Genomic DNA, 24010 nt, shown 5'->3' on the forward strand with positions numbered 1-24010 from the left:
GTATTATAGTGTTCACATAATTGTGTACTGTAAAACATGGCTTTCTTTAAAATAAGACCTGAAACTTAAAGCTTATGGTTTTCTGAGGTATGCAGAATATACATGAAAGGGCTTTACATTTTGCTTAAAAAACAAAAAATAAATAAATAAAAAACCGGTTTTCAGTCTATAGCACCCTCTAGAGCTGCAGGATGATAACCCACTATCTCCTGTAAACCGCTTACCCAAACTAGACCTGTAAATAATGATATAGCACCTATGGAAGCTTATACCCTAACATATGTTGTATGGTACATTAGCCCCTACTCTCGATGTGCTTCATATGCTTTAGCACTATATGTGTATATGTTTCAGGACAGAAACTGTGGGTTTAAAAAAGGGTTACAAAATAAATAAATAAATAAATAAATAAAAGGTGTACTACAAAAGTAAGTATCTTAAACTTTACTCGCTCTCAAAACCCATAAGGGGTATCCCTATTAAATTATTTATTCCTTGTGCAAAAGTTACACAGACAAGTAGGACACAACTTAGAGCCGGAGGCTGTCATAAACATACATTCAAAACAAGTATGTCTTCATAGAGAAACATGCATCACTAAATATACCACAGAACTTGTAAAAAAAAAAAGAAAAAAAAAAGATTTCAGTGCACAACACAGCACCATTCGCCTTGTCTGACAGCCCAGTAACTATCTATGTACAAAGGGAGTTTGGTACCTAGCTTTGGCCAATGCTCCAACTGAATTAAAATGACTTTATTATGGTACTCAGATGTTACAGGTACATAACGTAAAGGGGAAAGGGCTACTGCAGGAATTGAAAACGACTGGGTTACCTCACATGATTGGGATTAACTAAGCTTGTAGCTAGATATGACTTTACCTCAGAGACTGCATTAAGAGGTAACGAAATGTGGAAAACAATTTGGAAAGTACAATGCAGGAGGAATGCCGTTTGCTTTACAATATTATGTTTTAGAATGTGAAGTCAAGTTTTGTACAGTTTTACGTAACAGATGCTGCGACTGATGGCAACAAAAATTAAAAAATACAAATATGTCAGTTTGAAGATTAAAACACTGAACTACAAAGAGTCTTGTTAATATGTTTTAAAGGCAATATATCAATTAAAAAAGATACTTGCTGTATTTAATGCTTTTTAAATTAAGAATGGGGTGGTTGAAAAATGTTGCTTCGTTATGAGCTGTTAAATGCTTTTATATCTAAAATGTACCACTATATAGACCAATGGGATTAGTCCTCAATGTATATTTCACCTTCAGCTGTATACGTGGTTCAAAAGAAGTACTGTAGCCTGTTGTAATGTTTTCAAGGCAGGTCGACACACACGGTTCTATTGCTTTATAAAACAGACGCAGATGCATGCACAGTTTTGTCGGGGAAGCCTAATCCAAAACACACAGACAAACTAATGGGCTATACTTGAACAATTACCACCTGCAAATAAAGAGTTAACCTTTAAAAAAGGTCCCAACAGCCCCTAAACTGTCTCTTGGGATGCCAAAGTATGTGTTAATATGGCAACTTGAAAGCACAGCACCCAGGAACCTTGTAATTATCATTCTTCTCAGTGGGGAAGAATGAGGCATTTAATCTAATTCTTCATATGCAACATGAATTCATGTGGGTAAACCCTGAAGCTGTAAGGTTTCAATTAGACAGAAACCAGCTGGCAACATGGGAACTATACCATTTAAAAATATACTTCATATAACTGAGTCTGGGCTGAACAAGGTGGGACAGTGACCCAAAACCAAATAAGGTGTTCATATAAAAGTGAAGTGATGTCTTTATGCATGTTCCATCTGCACCCTCCCGTAAATCTCAGCCCTTTCCAAGGTGAAGAATTTACTGTACAGTATGCAGAAATGAGATAAATACAAATGCAGTCCTTGTTTATTTATTACAGGCAAGCGTTTGCTTGCTTTTTCAGCACAAGTTTTTGTCATCCTGTAATAACAAATATAAATGTTGTTATTACAGGATGTCTGCTAAGAAATAAATAATAAATTTAGCAATGTATTCCTGACAAATAGGACTGTGTCCTCCTCTCATTTTTTGTGGCTGTGTTGTTTCAGTTTCTCTGCTTCATTTGCATATATATGTTAATTGGGTTCTTTTTTCAATCAAAACTATTTCTGCCAGCCTCATTTCTAATACTGGGTACATTTGTCACTTTTGTTTTTTTGGAGTATCCATATTAACCTTCTTCCGGTAATCATGAAAGTCAAGTCAACTTTATCACTGTTAATACACATCTGAAAGACATAATAATGAAATTCAGGTTCCGAGAAATTAATAATGGAAACTAGTGTATATAAAATGAAACATATATAAACATATATATATATATATATATATGGTTAATCCAATATTTGCAGTTTACTTGCTGAGCTGTCACAGCAAACTGAAAAATAAAAGTACAGTACTATATATGTAAACCTTTTCAAAGCTCATGTGTAAAAAGAGCAATGTAACGGTTTTCTTTGTGTAAAAACAGTCGAAGAATGGGCTGTACAGCTATAGCCAAAAGTTTTGCATCTCCTAGAATTTTAGGATTGAGTAAAAACACACACACACAAACGCACACACCATAATAGATTTCGAAATGTCACATTTTTCAGTTGTCGCCAGTTTTTCATTAAAGTATATGGAAAACTACAAAGCGGTATGTAATTCAATATATTAACATAACATTCAGCATGTTTCATTCAACTTTATGAAGCAAAATTGGTTAATTCTATAGGGTTTTATTCCCTCCAGACAAACCATTGACATTGTCTGTCAAAAAAAAAAAAACACACAAATAATGAATGCCCAGGGTGAGGAAGCTTTTCAAGAAAATAAATTCCTTCCCATTTACACATGTCATAAAACACAGATGAAAATATCCCAACAGTTTCTGAATATGCATATTTCACTGATTTATCAGTGCGATGGCTACAAGTTTCCAGACAGTATGAAAACTTGTCAAACCAAGGTGAGGAAAATAACAAATTATTTTCCATGTGATTAGAGAGGTTTCAAAAGAAAACCGCGATGAACAAAATTCAGATATGTCGGCGTCTTTACAAGAAATGGAGCAGTGAAGGCATGTCAGAAGATGAAAGCGAACTTCGAGAAGGGCTATGTTAGTTACAGCATGTTCACAGTTGTAAGTAGCAAAAGAACATACAAGTTCAACCAACAGCGGCCAAAAGATTTTCACTACATTATGTTTGACAATGTTAAAAAAAAAAAAATCCAAGCTCTCCAGAGTGGAGCATCCAGTAAAAGCACTCGCGTAGAGTGCAGGATGTGCCCTATAGTCTGGACGTCGCGAGTTCGAGTCCAGGCTATTCCCTTGCCAACCGAGGACTGGAGCTCCCAGGGGGCGGCGCACAATTGGCCGAGTGTCGCCCGGGGAGGGAGGATTAGGTCGGTCAGGGTGTCCTCGGCTCACCGTGCAACAGCGACCCCTGTAGTCTGGCCGGGCGCCTGCGGGCTTGCCTGTAAGCTGCCCGAGAGCTGCGTTGTCCTCCGACACTGTAGCTCTTGGGTGGCTGCATGGTGAGTCCGCAGAGTGAAAAAAAGCGGTCGGCTGACGGCACACGCTTCGGAGGACAGCGTGTGTTCGTCTTCGCCCTCCCGAGTCAGCTCAGGGGTGGTAGCGGTGAGCTGAGCATAATTAAAAAAAAAAAAAAAATTGGCCATTCCAAAAAAATAATAAAAATAAATTGGCCACGACTAAATTTATAAAAAATAAATATATCTGTGTTTTGCACATTTTGTCAGGATGTAGGGGAACTGATGGCAGGCAAGACTGCATTTTTAACATGGAACCAGAAGTTCAAACCTGAAAAAGGCACGCAATGTGCGAAGAGGCATACATCCAGAAACGTCAGCCAGACATTTTTAACTTAGGTGCACATGTGCCAGTTAGCGTAGAGCCCTGCCTACACCAGGTTTCAAGACTCAGATGAAAAATACTGGTAAGTTTGTTTTAGAACTACCTATGCTTAATATTAAAAATGCTTTGATTGCGCCTTTAAGTTTTTGTTGCTGTGGTTGTTTAGTTTTATTATTGCTATCTTACGTATTGGACACTATTATATTAAATCCCGCTAATAATTGGTCATAGCTTACTGGCGGATCGTGGAGCCCGTTGAGATCCAAAGTGGATCGTAGTGTTTGGTGTATTGGCCACCACTAATCTATGTTCTCTACTTGATATCTATAATTAGAACTTGCTCACTCTTGGTATTAAGCAAACACCCCCACAGCTTGTATGGAATTCAGAGAAAGGATTGCAAACAATGGCGGTAGAACTCTTCTGTTCCACAACAAAGGCACTGTGCCTTTTTAACTGCTACTTGCAGAGTTAATTTAAAAGTGTCTCACTGAACAGTTTGGTGGCTCTGTGATGTAGTACGCCAATGTACTTTCAGCACTTTGATAATTCACTTCAAGGAGCGCTAACCAATCCTATAACTGTTCTACAGCTTTATTAACATCATTCCTGGTTCAGCTTTTATTGCGTTGAGAATCTGTTTAACTGTCAATTTGGGATATTGCGGATACAACACTGTAGGTACCCTTGCTTGATGGTCTGGTTACAGGTAGGACACTAGAGTAAGTTTGAAATAAAACACAAAAAGTGATCTGGTGCCAGGAAGCAACTACAGCATCTTTAGTATCGCCTTTGAAACGACACACTACAAATTGAAGTCATGGAGATAATGCTAATAGGAGGTAAAGAAATTGATTTTAAAACCATGGTTGGGGTAATTACAGGGTCACTAACTTAGACTCTGATCCTTAGGAAAACTATATATTACATTGTAATAAAAGATGAGATGTTGTAACCTGCAAACATTGATCAGATCTGTACCAGTGGGTCTAATTTCTTTAGTAGGTTTTACTAAATCAGTCTTGCTTCAGGGCGCAAAGAGTTAAATTCTCTTAAACTCTCTGTGACTGACTTACAAGCTCAAATAGCACAAATTGCCAAGCTCGACATGTGCTCGACATTTGCCAACGCAATGCAGTCTCTCCTCAAGACTGAGTTTCAATGCCTTGTTTTAAAACATTTTTAAAGTTCGGCAGTAAGAAAATCAACTCATCTGCTTTGTATCCATATGCCAGATCCTGAAATGAATTTCATTAACTTAAATTAATTCCCAAATCAGCATAAACTCACCCTGGCCTACAGGGAGAAAGGACATCCTTGCAAATTCGATTTTGTATCTCAGTTGAGAATTCAAATTGTGTTTTGCTGGTGGGCAACATCAGCTGTGACCTGGAACACTAATGTTCCGATTCCTTGCTGGTTATCAAGCTAGTTTAGAAAAGCACAGCCAGTTTTTTTAACAAAAATAATTTCAGTGTAGTCTGTTGGGACACCCTGCGGGGATCATTGTGTATTAAAACTGTTGTGTATTCATCGTGCATATATTTTGTTTTTTTTCAGCCCAACCACATTTTAGAGCCAACTAAATTTCAGAAAAGCGTTCATCACAGATGGAATATTCTCGTAGCAGTGCCTGGTTACCAAGGTAATTATTACACACGGCCAGCATTAGTAAGCATAATACAAAGGTAAGTGTTGTGGCCGGCCAAGTAGCTGTGCTCTGTTTGGCTGAAAAGACCTTGTATATGAGAGAAAATACTTTTTTTTTTTTAGTACACTGAAATCGATTCATCCTTTTAGAATAAACACACTCTGTAAACTTTTATTGAAGCTAATTTGAATGTTCGATTTCCTTGGGTGTCATGCATTTTGGATATTTTTAAAATTGAGTTTGAATACAGAAATAAAATAAAAATCAAAAAGAATTTTGACTATGGACCATGACACCTTTTTTCTAAAAGGAACAACAGAGCAGTTTATGAACCAGCATACCAGTTTAAAAAAAAAAAACACACACACAACCAGCCCTGGCCAGCTTACAAATCAGTGGGCATAATTGCTACCAAGTTACTCAGATTCACTACTGTAGCTTAGACATTGCATTCCAACTGTCTAACCGCTGAGCTGTTCCCATCATTTTCAGTAAAACAAACAAACGGTAACATTGTAATTGGTTCCATTTATTGATTTTAGCACCACTTGAATGTTCTTTGCTCAAGAGCAGGATTAGCAACATGACCTCAGTGGAAAGCAATGCCGAGATGTGCACTCTCTGTGTGGCATTGCCCCCGGCCACTGCAGGTGTGCGGAGGAAAGCATGAGGAAGATTTTGATAATAACTAGACTGCAGGCAGACATTACCTGCGGGGAAAATGAGGGCGAGGCAACAACTGTTCCCCCAGCTTCCACTGCAGGCTGCTGAGCATGGCGTTTTAAAAAAAGCTACAATTATATGAAAATGCTTCCATCTGATACAACCAACTGTTCATCGGCTTGTACATTTGTCTTCTTATTTTGACAGCTTTGCATGAATGATGTATTTAAAAAAAACAAAAAACGCATTGCCTAAAGCGAATATGCCCATGTAACACTGTATTAGCATGCCAAAGATCTCTAGGACCCCGTTATTAAACCTTGTTATTTCTGCTTTGAACAATATCTTAATGGTGACATACAAGACTTTACAAGGCTTAGATAGTTAAAAAAAATGAACAAGAGCAGACAACAAGGGCAGACAAATTTTTGAAAAGAATAAAAACTAATTTTACAGCAGAACTCAAAAGAAATTACTTTAGTGATTGTTCTTAGCAATTGCTTGCTAGATTTATAATGTGAACATTGTTTTATTGCTTTCATGTGCACTTGCCAAATAGGGCCCAAAGTATTGAATGACTGCCGATATACTCCACAGTTCTCAAGCTTAACACTGACACCCAAAACAGTTGGCTATTCCTTTTTGGTGTTTATCCCTTACAGAATGCAGTAAATGTTTGGTGGTAATGAAGCATGAACAAGAACTGGTCTATTCTAGTTTGAACAGAAGCACATACAGTCCTGCAGTTCAAACCTATAGTTTGAAATGTACAAGCAGAAGCAGCATTGCCTGGGTAGGTTTGAGTAGCTCTAAGGTACAGTATTTGAGTACTAGTACAGTAGACTCTCGGGGTTTGGATTAGCAAGTCTACTGAGCTGGGAAGAAGTTCAGAATGATGCGGGTTCCAGCTCACATCGGATGCTTGCCCCCCGACCCCCCGGTCAACCCAAACTGAGAACAAATCATTGGCACTAGCCATGTCTCCATTGTGCACCAAGCCTACAGAAGCAAGAACCTCCAGTGGTCCTTGTCTCATGAGCCTGAATAAGCTGTGGAAGGACTGGATACAATATGTATGTACTTGAAGCCGGTGCTCATAAACAAGCATGAAAAGAGGCACTGTCATTGTTTGCAAGTTTACCCAGAGAACGTTGCCAGTGCCGGGTCTGGCAGGTCTTGGTTCACTGAACAAGCTCTTTGTTGACGCTGTTTGCAACCGCTTTTGTAACACTGGAATGCTTTGCTTGATGCATGCAGCTCAAATTATACGGTTAGCTAGCTGCAAAGCTTTTTAATAGTGCTTGAACTGATTTGGGATGCAATGGAAGGCTACAAATCCTATTTAGAGAAGAAGACTATTGCATGCCAAAAAAAATCAAAAAAACGGTCTTCATAAGATCGTCTTTCCATCGAAAGATGAGAGAATTGAATTATTTTATTTAAAAGCTTTCTATATCTGCAAGCTATATTTTTAAAATGAAGACACATGTTTCGACAAGTGATACATGTGGTGATATGTTTTTCTTTTTATTCAATCATGTGTTAACTGAACGATTTCACTTTAAAACTGCCAATGATTTTAAATCAGAGTTCCTATATTAATGCTGCAGTGTTATGGGCATAAATGCCATACTTCTGGCTAGAAACCAACAAGCCCTGGCTAATTTTAGATTGATCGGCAAATATGATTTTTAGTCAACGTACAGCATTTTTACCTATAATCTAGGCTATTTAATTTCTTCTGTGGCGCTAAATGTTGGCATTTTTTAAAAATGCACACAAGTGTTTAAAATGATCTCTATCTGACTGGTGAATATTCAAGTACTGTAGGTGTCTGTTACTTGTTATAACAAATCGAAGAGAAAACACTATTGAGTCAACACTGATTGTTATTAATACATTCAATTTGATGATGTATTTGAACTGAGGCCATATGGGAACTCAAATTAAAAACTAAACAAAATTAATTTTTGGCTAATAAAACCATGAGTCTAGCCCTAGTTGTCCATTGACCACCTTTTATGGTTTGACCATGGAGAAAATAAGGGTGACTATGTATTTGTTCCTGATGTTTTTGCCATTTGCTAGAACTATACATTCATAACCCGAAAATCACAGTACAGTATGTCCAGGCTCCAATACGGGTCAGATTCTGACATGAATACAAATTCCCTTAACCGATATAAAATGGGACATCCCTGGAAACATGATGAATAATTGTGGTGGATTCACCCTCTAGATAGACTTTTTTGTTTCAAATGACCAGTACAGTAGCTCGTGGTAGTCTTCATGCAAGAGGTTGTGGGTTAAAACGCTTGGACACTTACCAGATGCTGACCACCATCTGTCTAAACTGTGAAGCAGGGAGGTCTGAACACTTCAAGGCATGTCACTTCCTTGTGTGCCAAAACCAAAAGAGACAAACTGCACTGTCTGCTTTATGAACCTGTAATGACTCAGCAAGAAGGTTCAAATCTATTATTTTGTATACAATGTATATCTGTATACATTGTATACAAAATAATAGATTTGAATACAATGTATATCTGTATGTATATATTGTATATCCAGCAGTGGTATTTTATAAAGGTGAATGCAGGTGGGTTCCAGACCAAGCATTAATCTGTAACAAGTGGCAAAACAGATGGATCAGACGAGGCAATGGGATGACATTATTAACAGTTGTGACCTCCTGATTTAATAAGAAACTTCAAGAACGATCAAGAACAGGAACTTCATCTCGTGAAATGAATAGCCTGCCAATATACATATGCTACACCGTTTCCCTATAAAGTGACCTGTATTTGTTCATTTCTGTTTTGTTAGTCAGATATGATCATAGTGTGCTGGTACATGAGTACCAACGAGACTTTGAGCTTAGATTGTTTAAAAACGCAAAAAACGAGATTTAGCAAGCATAATAGGACTGTCAAAAAATACGACACATTCTCAAACAAGTATAGTGACAGCATTGGAAGTGGGGCACTGGGGCCTGCATTACACACACTTAGAAAAAATGTCCTTAAATATAGCTTTAAAAAAGGGCTCCAAGTCCCTCGATTTCTGAAAACATGTAGAACGGTGGCATGCTGCCAATGCCACAGGAGCAGGCTGGCTTCCACTTTGGTATCATGCTGAGCATCACGGGCTGCCCCAAGCATGGTATCTGAATTTTGAACGGTAAGAAACAGATAAATAAAAATAAAACTTCATGTACTCTCATCAGCCCTCTTCGTAATTACACGGCATAACAATAGGTTGGGTCGAGTTCCTACAGCTAAATTAGATCACTGTCACTCAAGCTTCAGGAAATACATTCTATCGGATTTATCACCTTATTTTAACACCCTCCCACGTTCGCCGCTGGATGAATTCAGAGTCTGCATTCTTCCATTTAATAAATGTGTTTTTATGTGTGAAACATTGCGATTGGCACAACCGCCATCCTACTTTTAAAACACCAGTTTTCTAAACCAAAGAGGCTGCCAAATACTATGCAAGCCATACCCATCCTTTAGTCATTGCAACTCGGCATTAAGATGAAGAGGAGCAAGAGGCTGTAACCTCACGCTGAGGATAGAGTCCAGTGTGTCACTGACATCACAAACAGGAATTCTGAGATTACATAAAAAATAAAAAAAAATTGGAATTTGCTATGTCATTAGGAGATGAAGAGACCAAACAGAATGAATTAATGAAATACCATAAAGATACAGTAATGGGAAAGTTTGTACATCAAGTTTCTATCTGTTTTAAATGTCTAATTGTAAAATTGAATTGTCCAACATGAATGCATTTTCATGTTTGTTTGTTTTTTTATTCCAGGGTGAGATTTACACTTTAGTAACTTAAAAGGGATTCCTGCTCTTAAAAGGATTATTCTAGGACATTGATTCTTTATCAGTCATTTCTGTGTTTTCAGTTCCAGATCCTATTTAAGGCCCCCCCCCAAAGACGGATAGTACCTCTTTCATCTCCAGCAGAGTTGCCTAAGCTGTGCAGATGTGGGCCCACACTTTTAACAGATGTTAGTTTCTCAGATGTTTACCTGATCAGGACATGGCAGAATCAAAATCTCTCAAAAAAAAAATTCCAGACACTTTTATCAAAGCAATGCGGCAGCACAACAAGAAAATCAATAACAACTTGCACTTCTGAAGGTTTGGTTTTGCCGCTGAGGCTCTTAATGATACAGTAGAGCCTCAAATTTACCACACAACACTTGAAACCAAAAATGGGGATGTTAGCAGTTAATCACAGCTCTCCTGGCACCTCTCTCTTTTTGGTTCTCTTATTATTCTTCAAGTTAAACGGTAGACCTGTTTTATTAATATAGAACACATACACCAAATAATTAATTAAGAATAAAAAGGTTGAGTTATTTCTTAGCCCCCTGCACTGTACAATAAGCTTTTACTGCTAAATTTTTTTTTTTTTTTTTTTACACAGGCACTTGCATCCAATCTTATAATCCAGTAAAGTGTATCAAATCCCAAGAACGCTCCCCAAACCAAAGCATTGTTCTGCATCCAGAATGTAATAAAGAAAAGAAACAAAATCTAAAATATATGAGCTGCGGTAGCCTCAGGGAAACACAGTCTCTCACAGAGATTAAAAAAGAAAAAAAAAGAATTGAAGAAAAATAAAACAAAAAAGAAACTTCAGAGAGAACTTTCTGGGGTTTAATTCCTGCAACAGTCAAGGACTCCCTACTGTACTACATTTAAAAACATATTTAAACATGTATTATAGTGGGGCAATGGGGTAGCGAAGTTATGACGCCTTCCTTTTCTCAAAGTCAGGAGGATAATACACAGCAGAGGATCAATTTGTGCCGGTCAGGCTTTAGCTTTCAGGCAAGTCCCATGCAGAAAATTAAGTTTTTTTTTTTAATCCCCTGGCAAACCAAGGTGGGCAAGACACAACATGAAAAAGTTCTTTCAAGTAGTGTTTAAAAATCACAAGCCTGGAAGCCCATCTACTGTAACTACGACACAATGAAATATCTTCCTAAGTTTGCCACCATGTTTCCCCAGCTGTTGAAGCGGACACCCTGGGATCCTTCAAGAAGCTGCTTGATGAGATTCTGGGATCAATAAGCTACTAACAACCAAAATGAGCAAGATGGGCTGAATGGCCTCCACTCGTTTGTAAACTTTCTTATATTCTTATGTGGACAGAAACAGTATTTAGGATGCCATTTTTGCAGGCTAATCACAGGTATTGTCACACGTATTTGTAAAGGGCAGTGTTGTGTGATGCATTGCCATTACAGATTTTGACCTCTATCGTTGAGATTAGGTTAAAAACTCAACAAGTACAAATGCAGTCGTGTATTTTGCATAGTGGTTTCTTCAGACAAATACATTGGTGTCATTACGGGATCTCAATGTAGTTTTTCTAACTTTTCTGTAAGGATGTCCAGTTTATCCAAGGTTTTTCAAATGGTGGGTAGTGCATTAAATTTGGGGGCAATTCCCAATCTGATAAATGGAAGTGAATAAATATAGAAACCATTACGAAAAGAAAATTAAAGTAACATTTGTTTATATTGATTATATAAGCATGTCATACTGTATGATAGATAGTATATGTATATACACACACACAAACATATATACACACACAATATATATTTGTTTTTATTATTTTAAGATAAAAGGTGGATTAGTAGTTACTTTATGTAACAAATATCTTTGTCAAAGGTATTAAGGGTAGGGGAAAAATGCATTTGTTATTAGCATAAATACTAGACATCTAGCCTGCAGCGATTACTGTTTTTCACATTCTTAATGTACAAAGAAGATAAACTGCATCATACATTTCAATAGTCTAGCAGTATGACCTCAGAAATGGATACAATAGATTCTGCAGCTTGGTTGTGACAATAGATAGCCTGTTTGTTACAAAACTAGTACGGAAACCACTTTGGTGCCTGTTTGGAGTTTAATTCTTTATTTTTAGTTTTGAAAGATTAAAAGAATAAAAAGTAGGTTCAAATGTCACATTAAATGCTTTTTAAAAATATTTTTAGGTTCTGTTACTCCAATACTGAGTTTTTTTGTTCATTTTTTCTTACTAGGTCTTTACCTGGCTTTGGATTTTGTTGGAGAATCCCAAATACTGGGACTAACATCATTCAGTTTAAATCATGTGACAATACAACGTTTCAACTCTGTCAGCTACTCTCTGTGTTCATATACAAATGTAGAGTAGGTTGGGATTACTAGGTTGAAAAATCCCATTGTAACATGACTTCAACATGAGGAAGACTATTCTGGAACGTCAGAAAAGCTGAAACCCAGGTAAAGGGAAACTAAGGACCTTTCAGAATGTTAGCAAACATAAAATAGAAAGGAAAATGTGCATTATATATTATATATATAGATAAATAAACACACATGTAAAGCTGCTTCTTCTTATTTTATGCTGTAGTGCAAATGAAATCTTAGTAAAACAACTGGCCATACAAGTTGAGTAAAAATCTGGTTTGGTATTGCTTCTGACTCAGTGATCCGATTAGACCTATCCTCTAACCTTGAACTTTTACCCTGTTCTTTTGACAGCCTTCAATTGCCAGAAAAAGGCCTGAGAGAAGAATGCCGTGCCCCAAACCTCAAATGCCCCCCTTCATTTAAGCGCATACTTGGCGGTGTCTTCATCCTGTTAGTAATGTTCAATCCAGTGTGGGAAATGTCTGACATCTGCCACATTATTTTCTGTTTTAAGCTCAAGCGCATATTTGCAGGCGCAGCGCTGTCATGCCTTCGCCTGCAGCAGCCTATCATTGAAGGGCTCACGTAGCCATCTCACCTTCGATGTGCAAGCCTCAACAGACCTGGCACACCTGCAGGCAAAAACTGCTTTTCCCAGCCATCTTATTCATAAACATCCCCTTTTATTCATAAGTGCTCTTAGCTGGTTTATGGTTTTAAGAAGTATGCTTCATTTTTTTTTCATAAACCACATTGTTATTTTTTTTTTTTTTCCAGCAACTGAAGTAACATTCACTTTATAACTAAAACTCTATAGATCTTATACTGTTAAATTTGGTAAATTGTTTATTGTGATTTTGAGAGCGGGTTCATTTTAGAAATCAGCATGAATTCCTTTTTAGAAGCCAAAGTAGATTTTGAATTAAATAAATACATTAGTTTAGCATCCATTCTGACTGAGTTGAAAGTTGTGCTTGCACTTGCATGTACTTAGAGTGGCAAAATAATCCTTTTAGATTCCATTTTGAATTCGGCTTGAATGCAAAACATGAAACCAATCTTGAATCCAACACATTTTGATAAGGAATTATTGTATTTTTGGACACCTCTCCTACTTCCTGTAAAACTCCAAAAAGCAAAACACAATTGGCTCTATAGCTCGTCCCCTTTAAAATAACTTCATACGAGATTGTGAATCACTACAATATTACTGAGCAAATACACTTTATTGTAATTAATCAAGCTTAACAAATGACAAAGGAACCAATAGAAACAGGACCTGGAGTATCAAGATGAAAAATATTTCTGCAAACATTCATAAGGATCCAATCAGCAAATTAACAAAGCAAACAGAAACTTCCTGTGTGGTTAATCACAATATAGTCTTGCCCTACTTAGAACTTCCATTGCAACTTTCCTTACTTATGCTGTCAAAAAAACAAGTACGGTATTCATTCAACAACAACAACAAAAAAAACACAATACAGAGTGTGTGTGTGTGCACCTTTTCAAGAACTATATTACATGAACCGTGAGATTTGAATACGAGATATGAAAATGCATTTCGCTTGTGATGAAAGAGACAATTGTCAGTGGCAGTCCTTCCTGAGTTGTGAGATAAATCTGGATGTGTCCCATTTCAACTTGTTAGATATCTCCACTTGTGCAAGATCGTCTCCATCAGATCCTTGATCAAAGATTGCAATGAACCCCAAGGACGTCAAAGGTTAAAGGATACATCCATTCTTGTTACCACTGTGCCAATCATACAGAAAAGAAACGACGAAGCATTACTGTCCTGCTCCTGAACGCAACCTGAATTATTCCATGGGTGGTCTTGAGATAGGACGGAGACGTCTCACATTTCAAGCAGGCTCCATATTTGTCAACAGCTTTAATCAGCTTCACATCTCCAGGGACCCGAGCCAAGCATTTGATTCATCAACAGGTTTTAAACTCAAAACCGAGCCTCCGTATCGCCTACTGCTGTACCATTGACTTTCACTTGGCACCCTATCACATTCACACCAACACGACTGAAGCAGTGTCTTTTAGAAACAAATGGATTTTCAAGGCACGTGATTTTGCAGAAGGTTTTAATTCCAGTCCATCTGCACTGGTTTAACACCTGTCTTTTAGCTGTCAAAGGCAATGTACAGGAAATAGTCACTGTGCAAGGAGATAAATGCACAAATGCCTCATTACAGAGGTTATGTTGACACAGATTGTCATATACTATACATGCAATTAGAACAAGTCTAGTTATGTCGAAAGTCTGAATAAGCTCAAGAAAACTAAACCCCACAAAAGCAAAAGGTTTGGTGCGTTATGCCTCACACATGCTTATACAGCCACATGCACATTGCTGTTGTATTTATATAGGCACTTACAAAACCCTAAATACAGAATACAGACAGTGCAATCCTGTACACATGCTCAGTATACAGAGATTAGGGTTTGGCATGGCTAGATTGTTTGATAATTATGGGCCTTATTCACAAAATGACTATTTAAATCCTATTTTGATAAATTAAAGGAAGTTAGTTCATGAACCCTTTTTTCAATAGATTTAGAGCGGGTTAGATGTCCCTTTTCAAAACACTGTTTAATCTAAGTGAATGTCTTTAAAAAAACATTCCTTAAAGTTGTGATATATAAAGTAAAAACAAAAAACTGTCAATCTAGCTGGCACAGTGCACTCTAGCTGACACATCCATTTGTGTGGATGGAGGTGCAGATGCGATTAAAACAGAGCACAGCACATCCTAGGTGTAATTTCCCCCCTGTACTTAAAGTGCTGTGGTCTGTCAGGATAAAAGGACGCTTTGTCTCGCTCACAAAAACTAATCCTTCAATGTGTTTTCTTGATGAGGTTCGATTAGAAGGTCTATAATCTTTGTAGGCCTTTGAAAACTCCTCCAAGTTTTCCCACAGGTGGCAGCCTGTGTCATAAACGTGATGTTCGGAGTTCGGGTTCTCAGCCCATACAACACCAAGCATTGTTCACGAAATTGAAACTCATCCTCCCTTGACTGAGTCAAACCTTCAGTGCTCGAACAAAACATCCATTCACCTTTAAATAAAAAATAAATAAAAACTTCCCCCCCCCCAACCCACAACCACCTCCCGTTGCTTAAAAATTACAGCAGAAGCCTCTGCCAACCTTTTTTGTGAGGTTACACAAGGCTCTCTATTGTCATTTATGTCATCACCTGTTTGAACAAAATGTTCTTGGTTTTGCTTGTTTTTGTAAAAAGAAATTACACAGAGTTGACTTGTTTCCCAGGGGCATTGTCTCTTATATAAACAGCTGCTCTTTGTAAAGACCTCGCAGTTAAAATACCTGCCAGAGCCCCACGTGAGCAACATGTGACAGTGACTGACAGAAGGTCAATTACTTTTTTTTATTTTTTTTATTCATTCTTTTCAGCAAGAACTTGAAGTACTGTACGGTACAGCTGGGTCCTGATAACAGCACCTGGAAAATCCATGACAACAGAACTTTTTCAACATAACTCTCATTCATACTGTACACAAATTGAATATTGGACAACAAAAAGTCATTTTCATTACTACTGCGTCTCCATGTAATTTTGCTGTTGCGCTTTACCATGCATGTCTGTGCTTTCTGTCACGGTATACACAGTTATATCACAGCAACTAAATAAATAAATAAATAAATAAATAAAACCAGAAGTTAACCAGTCTCCAGACAACCAGCGTTTATGATCTCAAGGTTATGCTTAAGATTATGTGTTGCAAAATCCCCACATACTCCTTTAATTTGTCAAGCATTTTCTGCTGTAACCTACTGATAAATTGTACAGAGCTTCTGTGGTTAGCTTTGCGCTGAACAGTCTGGATACTAAACTCTGGGTACCCTGTTTGCTGTAGAGGCTGGGTATAGAGTACTTTTAGAGCAACTTCCCCAGGCCGACGCTAGCTATATTTGTGTTGTATTTTATGGGTTTTAATTAAATGTGCTTATTAGGAAGGTGAAATATTTGGAAAAGTTGATTCGTTTACATTTTCCAGTGCTGCAAAGTGCGTCTGCAACCCCACCAGTTCCTGGCCATTTTTTTCTTCCTTTTTCTTTTTAAGTACAAATAAATCCACACCTCAAGTGCTGACAGATTAGTGTTTTGCCAGGTGGCCAATAGTAAAAGGAGAACATTTTAACCTGTTCCAGTGAAAGAATGCACAGGGCTCCTAGTTTACTGCCATCACTGCCAGGGTGCACTACACTGAGTTTATTATTACCATCGGCTTACTTACCCCTGTTTTTACTGTTTTATTTAGACCAGCCTTAGAAATTAACACCACTGTTATTTCTTCCACTGTCTGGCTTTGCTGAATATAAAGGCCCTTAGAATTCAGTGAAGTCAGGCTGTGGAAGAACAAACAGCAAGGATGGTCTTAAACTGGCTTAAAATAGCCTGAGCAAAACTGACGTCAACAACACATTGGTTCTCCTTGGTGTGATGCGACAAACTGGGGGAACTGCTTATTTATTTATTTATTTATTAGGTGGCTGTGAAACTGGCACAGAAGTGACCTTAGTGCCTCAATGGAGTGTAGGTATGAGTTTTCTCAGGAGGCTGTGTGGTCCAATGGTTAAAGAAAAGGGCTTGTAACCAGGAGGTCCCCGGTTCAAATCCCACCTCAGCCACTGACTCATTGTGTGACCCTGAGCAAGTCACTTAATCTCCTTGTGCTCCGTCTTTCAGGTGAGATGTAATTGTAAGTGACTGTGCAGCTGATGCATAGTTCACACACCCTAGCCTCTGTAAGTCGCCTTGGATAAAGGTGTCTGCTAAATAAACAAATAATAATAATAATAATACACCACAGCATCATCAATGTGTGGTTGCAACAGATCACAATGGCAGCTAATACTGCACAGCAACTGTTGCAGCTATTGAAGAGTATGTGTACACTAGTGTAGAAGTGAAATATACTGGGATTTAAAAACAGAACTGTACTAATACTTTATTCATTATAATGGAAATGTATCCTGTATCAAAAAAAAAAAATCTCTTTTACCAGATACTATGTAAAGTAATACTATTATAATAACCTACTGGACTACACTGTAGTAACTCCATAATTGCTGCTGAAAGTTTTACCAGTGAGCAACCCAAGATACACTGTTAGACAGAGTGACTTTCTTAGCATGCTTATATGGGACTCTGATCAAATTTGACAGGTATAGAAATATAAGTCATTATGTTATGTAGCCAGTGGCCCCTTCAGAATCAGTATGGATCTCTATTGGCAGCGATTTACAAAGGCACCTATAACTTAAAAGCATATAAAATACCAATTACTTGTTTTACAGGAAACCTCTTTTTTTTTTTTTTTTTCTTGCACCGAGATTGGTTACACGGCTTTTCAATAAAAGCAGTTGTCAGTCTCTCCTCCTTTGATGTTGTCTGAGAGCGGCCGGTGCTGACTACGCTGGGAGCCGGACTGTGAAATATTCCTCTAATTTCCCCAGGAGGTACAAGAGTTAAAAGTTGGATCCGAAATAAAATAAAAAATAAAAAAATGCAGCTGAAATGAATACACAATCCCAGGTCACTGCAAGTTCATTGTTTTTAAAAGCACCGAGATCTCTCTATGTATGAAAACACATGGTTTGTATTTTAGCCATGTAAAGATTGCAGGATGGAGAACAGTGATAACAGGAACCCTCTGCTAGGGAGAAATAGGGAAAAAAATACAAGATTTCCTCCTAAGAGCCCTGCCTCTCTATAAGGCTATTGTTGGGATCCAAAGAGGTTTGGAAAACCGTAGTTGATAGTTGATACTGCTATGGGAACAATGCAATATCTCTATAAATGGCTACAAGTAATTTGGAATCATTTTATTAAAATCTGCAATTGAACAAAATCTTCCGTACATCAATGGTTTTGTTGCCTGTTGCACATGCTACTCCTCAGAGAAACAGGCACTAGAAATTCTCGGAGCTTCATGTGTGAAGAAAGCTTTGACGAGACTGTTACATAAACTGAATGGGCAAAGTTGACAGTGCTTCAGTCCAGGAGTCCTTCAATATATTGACAAGTTTTCCATATATGTGTTCATTCCAGTGTGTAGAGCTTGAAGATCTGACCCTGGGAACCTGCAGCCAAGTTCTGGCACAGAAACCCATCAAGTCAGCTTTTCAGCTAACCAAAGAAAAGTCAATAGATTTTAGAAATGCTTGTGTTATCAGAAATTCTTGATTCATTGGTATTTGTGTTCAGTAATAAGCCACTTTGTAAACATGGCTTACCAAGGTTAGCGCTAGGCAGAACAAAAAAAAAACAGGAGGAATTTCTTTATTCCTGTCAAATGTCCAAACGTTTGGTCGTTCAATGCAGCTGCAGTCTTTATAGTTTATTCTTGTTCTTTGTGTGTTCTTGTGTGTTGCTATCAAACAACTATTTGTCTTCTCATTCTGCATAGCTGCCCTCCAGGCCTATAGATTTGTGGTTTTCAGCATAACCGTACTGAATTCTTTCCAAGGGCAGTTATTAAGAATGTGTTAAAGTAAATACAACAATGAATAAAGGATTAACTTGGATTTTGAGCCACCTTTAATTTCACTTACTGTATGATCCCTTCAAACCATTCTGTCACTGCACTTAAACACAACTTACTAAGTATACTTTCAGACTTCCTGCTAATGAACCTCCAGTTTCCAAGTAGATGCCCCCACGCCCTGCTTTCAGACTTCTACTCACAAGGTCAGCACACCAACCAAGCAAATAGTCTCCTAGCTGGCACCTCTGAAAATGTTTTCTGCATTTCTATACTTTGTTGTCTATGTCTTTAAACAAGACAGAGCATGCTTGCCATAATCCTTGAAGGGGGAGGGGGGGATTAACTTTATTTTGAATTCCTTCACCTAAATGCAGCAAATTACACAGCCGTTTCCATGCTGCAGCAGCACAGAACCAGTTTTGCTTCAAGAAAAATATTTATTTTGTACACAGGGAGCATTTTTTGTGCTGAACTCCAAATCTTAATTGCACCAGCCTGCTTCTTAATACATATAACGCACACACACACACACACACACACACGTGACATTAAAAGTGGTTGTAGATCACATTATATTTCAATAAATCTTACCCGTCATGCATTCACCATTATAGTTCTCAAATGTGCAGTTTTGAAAGAAACACATAGCAAACATGCATAAGTTAAAATAAATCTCTGTTTGCAAGTCTTATTTTCTGGTAGTCTTGCACTTCCTTGGTCATTTCCCCTGGAGAATGAACCTGTCCCCACTTTACAGTACTTCCAGTTATTAACCAACCAGCTGCATCCCATACTGACTGCTTTGCAGCCAGTAACATGCTTTGACCCTGGAGACACTGCTGAGGAGAAGTAACCTAGGAAGTAAAACACAACCTGAAAATAAAGCAAGCAAACTGAGAACTTACGGAAGTACACAGTAACTATGATTTATAGATTTATGGAATGATTTACTTTGCTCTAATCACTTTAATAGCATGGTGTTGGACTCAAAGATGGCAAATGTCTTCGAACCTCAATCTGTTCAATTCCACTACAAAATTAAACTGCAAAATACAGAAACTGTCCACTGTACACTTGACCCATTTCATTGCACAAACCTAAAATCGCCCCCAGCTAAAACGTTAATTGAATTGGACTCTAAAAACAGTAACTTATAAAAAGCAGGGGTTTTGCTTGCCCCGTGGAAAGGTGAGCTAACAGTGGGGAATCCAGGGCCCCACCTGGTAGTTTTTATCTCCGAGCGGCTTGGTGGGTGATGGACTACTGAGTTTAATTTCCTTCTCCAATCTTTGTTTTGTCTGAAGAAATCTCTAAAGGAGGGCAGGCCATGCCGGATAAGAAGTGTCCCAGGACTCAGCAGGGGAACGGAGGTGCGTTGCGAGACAGGCTCCTGATTAAAGACCTGTCAAGTCACCGCGGCTGGCAGGGCAACATATTATTTTCAGGCCCTGGTCGTGAGGACAAGGCCTGCACAGTTATTTTGAAACTCAGGATGCAGAATCTGCATTTGAAGGAAAACTGCTCCGCTGTAGAGACATGGGGCTCAATTCAATAAAAGAAAGAAAATGTGTGCATGTCTACGATTCAAATTATTTTACAAATATATATTCCCCATTGAAAGGTTTAAACAAGAGAGAAATTCATGAACGCATAAGGATTTGTTATCTCAAGTTAGTTGCAAGTACAGTAAGTGGCTTCAATGGTGTGCACTGAAGTGAAGTTTCATTTGTCAATGTCTGTATAACGGAGTAAAAAAGCATGTTCGATGAGATGTGTATGTGTTCATTTTATTGAACATATTCACCACCTGAAATGCTGTTCAGACCTCGATAATTACTGGAACTGTAAATTGGTTTGAAACAGTTGTTTTATATGGGACTGTATCTGACATACTTCTTGAGTAGAATTAATTGCTTTTAAAAATCTCAAAGACAAATATTAAAAATGGGAAAATATTGTACATTTAAAAACAAACAAAAAATGTCCGCAATGAAAAAAAAAAAATTATACTGTATATCCTTACCTGCCATGGAGCTAGCTAGCTGCTTTCCAAAACACCATCTGTACGAAGGCAGCTTCGCGCTCCAAGGCAGTATGAAAATTTAAACAGCAATTTATCATAGTAAAGCCCAGAGAAGTATGACAGTGCAGTACAATGTAGCTCTCCTCCAGTCCCGCTCCAAGAAGAACACAATCATTAGAAGAACATAAGAAAGTTTACAAACGAGAGGAGGCCATTCGGCCCATCTTGCTCGTTTGCTTGTTAGTAGAACAGAAAATAGGAGGCACTTTTTTTACTCAGAGAATTGTGGGAATCTGGAACCAACTCCCCAGTAATGTTGTTGAAGTTGACACGCTGGGATCCTTCAAGAAGCTGCTTGATGAGATTCTGGGATCAATAAGCAACTAACAACCAAAACGAGCAAGATGGGCCGAATGGCAATCCTCTCATTTGTAAACCTTTTTATGTTCTTATGTCAGACACTTTCAATTAGAAACATTCTGAATGATTTCTTATAGCGCTATTGGAAATGAGCAACAGTGAGTAGTACTGGAAATGCTTTGAAAGTAACATGGTGTCCTGTAGAGATTTAATAACTACTGTGTGTGGAATGTCTTTAAAATAAATACCAGCTCATTTGCACTTTCATTCTATAATATACATCCAGGTAAATGCCCCAGCAGCATTTGTAGTGCATATCACTTACAGTGTGAGCTTTTTATTTTAGTGCAATGCGTTTGACACATACAGTCGCCCCTGACTTTTAATATTTAATATCAGAAAGTAATTCCAGCAGTGAGTCAGATACTGTATGATTAAGATAAGATGACTGTGTGGGGAGGGCTGCTGTAAAACAAACAAAAACAAAACACTGTGCTCTGGCTGTTCTGGGTTTCTTGTTACCAGTTTTTCAAACACTGTTTATGACTTTACACTTACTGAATCTGTCTGCTAGCAGGTCTCAAAAGAGTGTGCTTACCTATGCTTTATTAAACTTTGCTATGCTTTTACTGTGGGAATCTTTTATAAAAGGACTTGACTGACATCTATATCAGTATAGAGGCGGTTGGCTTGCAGTTCGATTTCAATGCAGAAGTTTCTCACCTCCCAGTCCTGCACAGACGCTGAAGTGTTAAAAGCGCCCACGTTTTCCCCCTTGCCCTTCGCACCGCTGCCAACGTCCTTGGCTTGAAAGACAAACTTTTCATTTATCTCCCGTTCCACAAACAAAGGTGCCATTAAGCGATCAGACTCTGACAATATTTAATTAGGTTTAAAACAAAGTGGAAATCGCAAACTCAGATTCCAGGGGAATTCCACCGAGGGCAGAGATAAAAGGAGAGTAGAAACCAATTTTGACAGTTTTGTACAGACAGGTAATTTTAGATTGTGTTTATTTAACCAGACTCTCAGCGCCTCCACGATCCTGTGCAAAACCACCAACTATTGAAAAAAAAAAAAAACACACAAAGAAAAAGGCAGTTCTCATTCATAAAAAAATAAAATGACAGAATAGTTTTATATAATAGTCTACAAAGTTCTTTCTCTGCAATAGTTTAATATTTAAGGTCACTATGGGGATGATTTTCAAAGCTTAAATTACTTATTTTCAACAACACCTGTTTAATTTACAGAAATAGAAATAAACTGAATCCGCTCTTAATTCAAGGCAGTTTGATGGGTTATATTCATACAATATTAAATGTGCAACTGTTTGCTTTTTCACTCCATTTTCAATACTGAATAAAGTTATTTGGTGGAAGCATGTTATTGGCTGTTGTTGTGACATGGCTACTTGTGCATTAGGATTTTGATCTTGTTTGTTTTGTTTTAATCTGTATTACACCTAATCCTACAGTAAGCAATTTACAGTTAATCCTGCTCCCATGACAGGCTCTGAAAACAAGGTTATTCCAATACGAATACAGATCTTTTAAAAAAAAAAAAAAAAAAAAATAAGAAAACAGTTATTGATGGATTACCTACAGTGCCTATCATATTGGTGTAAAGTGTCTATGCAAGTGTTACCCCATACTTTTAGGATTTTTATATTTTGATCAATGAATTTCTCAACTTGATATTTTCCAAATAGTCAAAAATAATACATTAAAAAAAGACACAGCATTTCAACCTTTTTTTTTTTTTTTAGAACATGAGTTCTGATTCAAATGGCATGCAGCTTTGTGTCTATGTACTCTCATATTTGCCATCTTTGTTTCTACAGACACATCTTGAGGCCACCTGAGCAGCTATCTGAAAGCAGTCTTTGCAAACAGCTGGCACGACACATGGATCCACCAGCCACCAAACACCTCCTGGACAGGTTTCCTCAATCAATATGGGGAAAGCGAGACCTCACATTTATGTATGTTAATTTCACAGTCCTCACACACACATGTTCCTGCTGCCGGTCTACCCAGTGCTACGTCATGAAGCCAACAAACCCTCAACAAGATCCTGCAAACTAATGGCAGACTTTAGCAGCCAGTAGGCCTGGCCAAATGTTCAATGGAATGAGGCGGATTATTTGCAGAAACAACTAGAAAATAAACAAGCTGCAATGGTTACTGTATGTGCCTCTTTTTTTCTTACTGTTTATCAATGTATTTTCTGCAGAAATTAACGAATACTTGATTTAAGGTTGCAGTCCTTGTTTTAGCATTGTAAAGCGCTACAGTACCGGGTAGCTTGTTTTTTTAATTTCCCATGAAGCAGGGTGATTGCTTTTGAAGCTAAAAAAGTTGTCTCCCTCTTCCATAGGGTCAGTGTTACATTACACTGGGCTGGGGCACATATCAGATGAACACAATTTATAAACATTGTATTTTTATAAATAACTCATCCACTATACAACTGAACTGCAAGTGACGTCAAGGGAAAAATAAACTACACCATCTTGCTGGCAGCAGCAGCAGCAGCAGCAGCAGAAATGTATTACTAGTACCAAGGCTATAGCATTCAGAGTATTTCCTTTAGATTTACTGGTGATTTAGAAAACCTCCCTTTATGGTTATATGGCGGAATACAGCCGTCTTAATGT

General features: G+C 37.9%; 1 long non-coding RNA gene across 1 annotated transcript; it reads left to right on the forward strand.

Moving 5' to 3' along the window:
- Positions 1–4157: 4157 nt before the first annotated feature.
- LOC117423394 (uncharacterized) lies at positions 4158–23535 on the forward strand. Its single transcript, XR_004547785.3, has 3 exons — positions 4158–4753; positions 5472–5556; positions 23195–23535. It is a non-coding gene; the product is annotated as an uncharacterized LOC117423394 (long non-coding RNA).
- Positions 23536–24010: the final 475 nt, after the last annotated feature.

Source organism: Acipenser ruthenus, chromosome 17 (genome assembly GCF_902713425.1).
Source record: "Acipenser ruthenus chromosome 17, fAciRut3.2 maternal haplotype, whole genome shotgun sequence".
Lineage (NCBI taxonomy): Eukaryota > Metazoa > Chordata > Actinopteri > Acipenseriformes > Acipenseridae > Acipenser > Acipenser ruthenus.